Source organism: Rutidosis leptorrhynchoides, chromosome 1, assembly GCF_046630445.1.
Source record: "Rutidosis leptorrhynchoides isolate AG116_Rl617_1_P2 chromosome 1, CSIRO_AGI_Rlap_v1, whole genome shotgun sequence".
Taxonomy (NCBI): Eukaryota; Viridiplantae; Streptophyta; class Magnoliopsida; order Asterales; family Asteraceae; genus Rutidosis; species Rutidosis leptorrhynchoides.
This window is the reverse complement of record NC_092333.1, coordinates 94,197,731-94,207,575: the sequence shown is the minus strand read 5'-3', so window position 1 is coordinate 94,207,575 and position 9,845 is coordinate 94,197,731.

Genomic DNA, 9,845 nt, shown 5'->3' with positions numbered 1-9,845 from the left:
CTTGGTCATGTTGTAAGTGATCAAGGTATTAAAGTCGATCCCACGAAAATTGAAGCCATTAGTAAATGGGAGACTCCTACTACTCCTACTCACATTCGTCAATTCTTGGGTCTCGCCGGGTACTATCGTAGATTCATCAAAAACTTCTCTTTAGTTGCACGTCCTCTAACCGCATTAACTCACAAGGGAAAGAAATTCATTTGGGCGACCGAGCAAGAATCCGCGTTTCAAATCTTGAAGACAAAGCTAACCACCGCTCCTATTTTGTCACTTCCCGAAGGCAATGATGATTTTGTTGTATATTGTGATGCCTCGAAACATGGTTTTGGGTGTGTATTGATGCAACGAAAGAAAGTCATTGCTTATGCCTCTCGACAACTCAAAATTCATGAACGAAACTACACGACGCATGATCTCGAACTTGGAGCCGTTGTCTTTGCACTTAAAATGTGGAGACACTATCTTTATGGAACCAAGAGTACTATCTTTACCTACCACAAAAGTCTCCAACACATTTTCGATCAAAAGAAACTAAACATGAGACAATGAAGGTGGATTGAAACCTTAAACGATTACGATTGCGAGCTTCGTTACCATCCCGGGAAGGCAAACGTAGTAGCCGATGCCTTAAGTCGAAAAGAAAGAGCGGTGCCTCTTCGTGTCCGAGCCTTAAACATCACCATCCACACAAACCTTAATAGCCAAATTCGGGTAGCCCAAGATGAGGCTCTTAAGGATGAAAACCTTTCACACGAGCTCTTGAACATTCTCGTCTCTCGATTCGAAATTAGGGAGACCGGACTCCGATATTACGCCGGAAGGATTTGGGTGCCTAGTTATGGGGACCTACGAAGTCTTATTTTAGATGAAGCCCATAAGTCACGATACTCGATTCACCCCGGTGCCAATAAGATGTACCATGACCTTAAACAACTATATTGGTGGCCGAACATCAAAAGGGACGTAGCTACTTATGTTTCCAAGTGTTTGACATGTTCCAAAGTCAAAGCCAAACACCAAAGACCGTCCGGATTACTTCAACAACCCGAGATCCCGCAATGGAAGTGGGAAATGATAACGATGGATTTTATCACCAAGCTACCAAAAACGACGGGCGGTTATGATACCATTTGGGTTATTGTTGACCGTCTCACCAAATCCGCACACTTCCTTGCCATGAAAGAAACGGACAAAATGGAGAAACTTGCACAACTTTACATTAAGGAGATCGTAGCCCGACACGGTGTACCTTTATCGATTATCTCCGACCGAGATGGCCGTTTAGTTTCTAGATTTTGGTGTACTTTGCAAGAAGCATTGGGAACGCGTTTAGACATGAGCACCGTATATCATCCACAAACCGACGGACAAAGCGAACGCACAATTCAAACCTTGGAAGACATGCTACGAGCTTGCATTGTCGACTTTGGAAAAGCTTGGGATAAGCACTTGCCTCTCGCCGAGTTCTCCTACAACAATAGTTATCACGCGAGTATTAACGCCGCACCATTCGAAGCATTATATGGCCGAAAATGTCGTTCTCCTCTTTGTTGGGCCAAAGTAGGCGACAAACAAATCACCAGTCCTGAACTTATTCATGAAACAACTGAGAAGATCGTTCAAATCTGAGATAGGCTTAGGACGGCCCGGAGTCGTCAAAAGAGTTATACCGACAAACGGCGCAACGACCTCGAATTTCAAATCGGTGACCGGGTAATGTTAAAAGTCGCACCTTGGAAAGGTGTAATCCATTTTGGGAAACGCGGGAAGCTAAATCCGCGGTATATTGGTCCTTTCAAAATCTTGGAGCGTATTGGAACTGTTGCTTATCGTTTAGATCTTCCGCCTCAACTGAGTTCCGTTCATCCTACTTTCCATGTATCTAACTTGAAAAAGTGTTTAGCCGAACCCGAACTCATCATCCCTCTCGAGGAGCTTACTATCGATGACAAACTTCATTTTGTGGAGGAACCGGTTGAAATTGTGGACACCTCCGTCAAAACGTTAAAACAAAGCCGAATTCCAATTGTCAAGGTCCGTTGGAATGCCAAAAGGGGACCCGAGTTTACTTGGGAAAGACAAGATCAAATGCAAAGGAAGTATCCTCATCTATTCATGAATTCGGGAACGCAAGATCTCGAGGAAGAAACAACGACTACTACGCCTACTTAAATTTCGGGACGAAATTTCTTTTAAGGAGTAGGTAATGTAACATCCCGCCTTTTTCTCGTTACTTTCCGTTTAACTATTTTAAAGTCCGTTATATATTTATAACATCTTTCATTAATACGCGTTTTAAATTATCTCGATTAGGTAATTCACGCACCCGATTCAAACTTGAGGGACTAAAATTGACACGGGGCAAACTAGTTGACTAGGTCACCTAGTCCACCCCAATCACCACCATTCAACCATCTCCATCTCTCTCTCTTTCTCTCTAGCAAGAACACACACACAATTTCTAAATTTATTCAATCATCATCTAAATTCGATCTAGGAGACTTACAACAAAATAAATTACATATTCGTGATCCTCTCTTCATCCTCTTCATTTTGGTACCAACTTCATCTCGCTTGGGTAATATTTCTAAAACTCTAGATTTCTCTAAATTCGTGTTTTTGACTTGAAATGGTGTTAGTTAGTGTCGATGGCTCATTGTGATGTCGTGTATGTAATTTGTATGCTCGATCTTGTTATTTGGTGTAACTAGCATGAACACTTGAAATGGGTTAGTTTAATCTTTGATTTTGATTGATTAAACGTTGTTAGATGTTAAACCCATTGTGTTAAAAGTGTTACTAGCATCGTTAGTTTCGTTTTGGTATGTTGGATGATATGAAAACCTTGCGTTAACATGATTATTGGTTTTGAGATTTTGGTTAGGGTTTGATAAGCTTTATATGAACTTTTGAAGTATCAAATGCTATGAAATATTGTTGATAAGTGTTTTTTTGCAACGTGTGTTTGATTACCTTTGAAACGGCATATCATACATGTAAATTGGTTAACCGAATCATGAAATGCGTTTTTAGAACTTGAACCTTTGATTATGAACGTTTAATGCGGTTTTGGATTGTTGTAGGTGTTAAATTACTTGTTGAAATGTGTCTAGTCGTTTTCTTCGTCAAATTTCCTTCCCAACGGTATAAAATACTTGACTTGATTGTTTGCGGATCATAAATTGTGTTTATTTGGTTTTTGGTTCGTGTACTTAGAAGCTTACTGCATCAGACTGGAATACCAATCTGGACGCCGTCCAGACCCTTGGACGCCGTCCCAAAATTCAAAGCTGGATGTCGTCCAGATATTTGGACGCCGTCCCAGCCTTCAAAGCTGGACGCCGTCCAGAAAATCTGGACGCCGTCCAGATACTCTGGCAGCTACTGTCTTCGTTGGTCATTTTACGAAAAATGTTTGCTATGCTATGGATCTCCGATTCACATGTAACTTGTTCTAACATGCTCATATATGATTAAAAACCTCAGAAAAATAGTTCGGGACCCGACCCGAACGTGTTGACTTTTTCGTTGACTTTGACCCGACCAAGTTGACTTTTAATCAAACTTAACCAAATGTTTGTGCAATCGTTCTAACATGCTTTTATACTTGTACCTTGCATGAAACATGACAATTTGATTCACATGCTATTATGATCGAGTCTTAAAGAGCCATAGGACTAATTGAACATCTTTGACCTATCGTGTTTACCATTATTGATACAACCTATTTGTTTAGGTCAAGACTAGCATTGTTCTTTGCACACGTTTACTTGTTGAAGTACTTTACTACTCGTGCACTCAAGGTGAGATCATAGTCCCACTTTTACTCTTTTGAATTTACATTTGGGATGAGAAAACATAAACGTTTCTTTTTACTAAGTGAACACAAGTACAGGAAAACAAACATTCTACATACGAGTTTAGAACAAAATCCTCAATTCAATTATCATTAGTTACACTTGCCGGGTGTAAGCGTGAACTTATGTTATGTGGATCCATATGGGTTTGACAAACCCTCATTCAAACGGTTCGCTACCGTTTACGAATGAAATGTATTTTCGAGAAACAGTGTATGTTCTAACACTATTGTGATGGGGTTCTATGGAAGGAATGTTAAGCATTGATAATTGGGTGCTCGTGAAACAAACTTTTGGAATGTGTTACTACTATCTCATTGTTACAAATCTTGTGGTTCACTTGTACTTACTTACTCAAACCTATGATTTCACCAACGTTTTCGTTGACAGATTTCTATGTTTTTCTCAGGTCCTTGAACGATACATGATACATGCTTCCGCTCATTATTTTAATACTTGCATTGGATGTCGAGTATATATGCATACATGGAGCGTCTTTTGGCTACTTTTAAATTGTGTCGCATAAGTTTCATTTTTACTTATAACTTTGTAACGTAACTTATGGTGGAACTATTCTTGTAAACTTTGAACAATCTTTACTTTTGAAATGAATGCGACATATCTTTTGGTCAAACGTTGTTTTAAAGACTTATGACCACGTAACGGGACCTAAGTAGACGGCGCCGTCAATGACGATTTTGTCGGGTCGCTACAACTACCTCTCCCAAAGGATGAAGTCCCAAAAAAATGCAAACAGCCCATGCCCGGGCTCGAACCCCCGACCTCTCGCATACCCGCATCAATCCTTAACCATTCAGGCTACTGCCTGTTTTCTGATTATTATTACTACGCTAACAAATATAACTCGTTTTCTATTAAATCATCTTCTTCTTCAATTCGGTATAACCAGTGATCCATCCCAACCTCAATTTAAAGTTCGATTTATTTTTGAAATATAAAAACTACTTGTATCTGAAATTTACAGACGCGAATTTAAGGAAAAAAAATTTAATCAGATTATAGGAACTGTGAACCGTCGTGAGAGAAAAGAAAAAAAAATAAAATAAACTCAATACCTGAATTCGATTTTTATAATGTTATAGAAAAAGTTTCCAACACGAAATAGGCTGTAAATCCTTCATAGAAACTTTGTGGATCATTGATTTCAACAGAAAACTCAAAACGATTCTAAATTTCCCGATGAACAGATATGTTGACTTTCGACTTATAAAGTTTGGCTCACAAAATTTGATCTCGATACAATGAGTCGAGCTTTGAAACTTTTCAGACATCTTAACCGAAAGATTTCTAACATAATTGTATTTAAGGATTTTATAATTCAATAGAAAATCGAGTTTTGGCTGAATATTGAAAGAACAGAGGTTAGCGAGACATATATAATAAAATTTAATCTGATTATAGCTGTTTTCAAACGAGTTGCATTTTCAAAGTATTGTATAGAGGCTGATAAATGATATTACCTCTATTGTAACTCGTTTGATAGTTTAATTGGTCCAACACCATTTCAATCAGCAACGGAGGAAGAAAAAAAAAAAGGCGTACGAATGTTTCTAACAATTTGTTATCTAGTGCTTGTTTGGAATCAAATTGAAGTGGGTTTTGACCGCAACAAAATTTCTGATAGCATGACAATGACTGCAAACTGAATCCTTTTTCTAATCTGTGTTTAAGTACGTATATGGTGTATATATATTTATATTTATATACCTGTATATGTATAAGTATTCTGCACGTATTTTGTATATTGTTATATGTAATGACCCAGAAATTTCTGACCAAATTTAAACCTTAATCTTTAGATGTTTCCGATACGATAAGCAAAATCTGTAAAGTTGAGTCTAGAAAGTTTGAAATCTATTCTCATGTAATCAATTTCCCTTTTGACTGTGTTCGACGATTCACGAACAATTGTTATTAATATATATATATATATATATATATATATATATATATATATATATATATATATATATATATATATATATATATATATATATATATATATATATATATATAACTAGATATAAGTGTATATATTAATTTGATGTAATATGATACAATTTAAAATATAGAGTAATATATAAAATAACTAAACTAGTATCTAAAAAGACATTTATATGTAATTAATATTATATGTATTGTAATGTACATATAAAATGCATAAATATTAAACATTCAAGTATCTTATTATATAAATTAAGTATTACATATTTAACAAAATGTGAAGTTAATATATTAAAATATTTAAATTTAAAAGTTGTTACATTAATATTTATATTATTAGTATCAATAATAAAATCAATATTAATACCTATATTATTGATATTATTATTTCAATTATAAAAGATACAGATACGAGATTTGATATATGTAATTTATTATATCCTAATTTCATTATCATTATTGTTATTATTAATATTATCATATTAATATTATTATTATTATTATTATTATTATTATTTTTATTACTTTTTATATTATTATTATTATTATAAATATTATTATTTCTATTAGTATTATTATTGGTATTTTTATTATTAATATTTAATAGCATTAATATAGTTAATATAATTAATATAATTATCAAATATTAATACAGTATTATTTAAATAAATAAAAAATGAATGAAGTAAAAAGACATAAATTACGCGAAGTTAGCTGCACATCATTATCAGATTCATTTTTTTTTCTTCAATCATTCATTTTTTTTTCTTCAATCCTATTCTGCTCGTGTTTCATCCTGTCAACCTCCATCAAATAGTCTTGATCAGTTATTTATTAAACTTATTATTATTATTATTATTATTATTATTATTATTATTATTATTATTATTATTATTATTATTATTATTATTATTATTATTATTATTATTATTATTATTATTATCATTCTTACTAAAATTATTATTTTTATCACTAAAACTATCAATATTTTCACAAATAGATACTTTTATATAAAAATACATTTCACTATACTTTTATTATTAAAAAGATATCAGTTAAGTTATATCAATCAATAAATAAATATATACTAAACTTTAATATACAGTTTTATTATTAATGATAAGTAATAGTTATATATAAACCATATAAACTAAACATATTAGACTTATCTAGATAATGTATAGTATAACAAGTATATTATTAATAACAGAATATACATATATAATTGTTCAATTACGATTATATGTGTTAATATATATACAAATGATATAGGTTCATGAATCCGAGGCCAACCTTACACTTGTTCAATGATGTTATATGTATTTTTACTACAAAATACATTAGGTGAGTATATAGTCCCCTTTTTAAACTTTAAATATTTTGGGATGAGAATACATGCATTTTATGATTTACGTTATGGACACAAGTGATCAAAAATAAATTCTACGTTGAGTTGTACCATGGCATATTTCTTTATAGTTGGTAGCTAATATTTACATGAGGAATGTAAACGCGAATCCTGTTGATAGATCTATTGGGCCTGACAACCCCAACCGGGCTGGACGACCAGTTTTCAACGGTTGCACAGTACTTCGTTTCTGTATACTACACTTGGTACGGTGTAGCGATTATTTAAGAATATGCTGCGATGATTTAAATGTTAAGTATGGTTACCAAGTGCTCAACTACTTTTACATACACTTGCGAGTGTATTATGTTTAAATATATGAAATTTTGTGGTTCATAGTTATAACGCTGCTAGCATCAAACCTATATATCTCACCAACTTTATGTTGACGTTTTAAAGCATGTTATTCTCAGGTACGAATTAAGTCTTCCGCTGTGCATTAACTCATATTAAAGATATTATTTGGAGTCGATCATCGCAATGGGACCAACTGTTGAAGACTTCGTCCGGATGGATTAGTTACGGACATTTCAGTTGGTATCAGAGCGGTGGTCTTAGCGAACCAGGTCTTGCATTAGTGGTTGTTAGGATACATTAGTGAGTCTGGACTTCGACCGTGTCTACCTGTCAAAAGTTTTGCTTATTATATCTAGTCGGAAATCATCTGCTTATCATCCTTAGGAAATTACCTGTTTATCATTCATAAGTCTAGACACGTCTTACTGCATTTACTGCATTGATAGTGTATAGACAAAATTCATATTTTAGCGTATCTGATAATTCATATCCGAGCGCATCTGTAGACTTGCCTGACATATGCCGTAAAATCCTCTGTAGTCTACGAAATCTTTAATATTATATGTATATAGATATTCTATATAGTTAGAATATCATCTTATATCTGAAAATCATTTCACATCGAAGATCCCTTCCATCCACCAAATTGCCCTCTTAGTGATGAACCTGAAGCACTTACCGGCGAACCTGTTCGAGAAACCATTTCCTCTTTCATTTCCAGATTATCTTGTCACGATTATATACTATCTCATATTTCGAATCCTATTCATCCGCTCGCTCCAACCATCAATCATTCCGGTATAATGGAAGAAGTCAACGAGCTTCGCGCTCGGGTAGTGGCTTTAGAGAACATGGTGCGAAGGTTACAAACACCAGTAGCAGCACCAGCAGCATAATCCGTACCATCATCATCAACGCCGACAGTACCCTTATCACCCCCAACCACAACCGCGTCGTAAACCTCAACATCACAATCTGTACCTCGGATATCAACCTCACACGCCTCAATAACTCCATCTGTACTTCGAGTATGATCCTCGTTCTACATATCGTTCTACATCGATTATCCTCGCTTTACGTATCGTTTTACCTCATTTATCTTCGTTCGACATGGTGATTATTTTATCTCTAATGTTTTAGAGATCATGTAATCTAGTAATAACGATAAATCAAATGAGTTTAATATCTTATTGACTCATTAAATCCATGATTACATCTGAAGAAAATATATATGTAAGTATATTTTCATAAAGATTATAATTGAAAATTCTTTCGAACAAACTGTTAATGATGAAAATATTTTAACGGGTAGGTAGTACCCGAGGAATATTTAGATTTCACATTAGTAAGTTACAATGTACATCATTTGAATCTGATTCAACATCCATTTACTATCCTACTTACAACCACCGATATACGTATCCGTTCACCGCAGAATAACCATTTTCATTCAAATTTCATATTTGGATTTTGGACCTATCAGAATCCAATAAGTGGCATAACGAAGAAAACATTGGACAAAATAAAAAGTGTTAGAAACAAACAAATTAACTATGATGAATTTTGTTAAGATTCCACGCTAACTGTTCCTAGCTGTGACGACCCGGAAATTTTCGACTAAATTTAAACTTTATCTTTATATTATTCTGACACGATAAGCAATGTTTGTTAAGTTAAATCTCAAGGATTTTAAACTATGTTTATACATTCATTTAAACCTCGGCCAAATTCCAATGATTCACGAACCATTAAATGAACATATATGAATATGTATGTATATGTATATATGTTATAAATTGAAAATGTCATCAAAGTATTTAAACATATAATGCTTTATATGAACGTATTTGTTTCAATATGATTATCGATGAAATTAAATAAAATATATTAAATGATTGAATTATTAGAAACATTGAATTATGATTACAAGTCTCTGTTGAGAGGTCCACTATGATTTGAGATAATCTATTCCTCTTAACGATATTCGGAATAATTTGTAAAGCTATTTATAAATAAAAATAAAAAGTGTCATTTACGAAAGTTAGACAAAAGCTAGTGGAGAATTGGTTTCCATAATATTCTATTAATCTATTTTCAAACGTACAAAAACGTTTTCAGTTAAAAAAGAACTTTATTATTAAAACGTATATAACTTTTATAAATATCTAGAATCACTTTTGACAACTCATTACTTAACCAGTATAATAAATATAACGATATTTATATTTTATTTCATTAAATATATATAACGATTTAAATTAATATTATATATATTTATATGCGTATTATACATACATAGTTTTTATACTTTTACTATA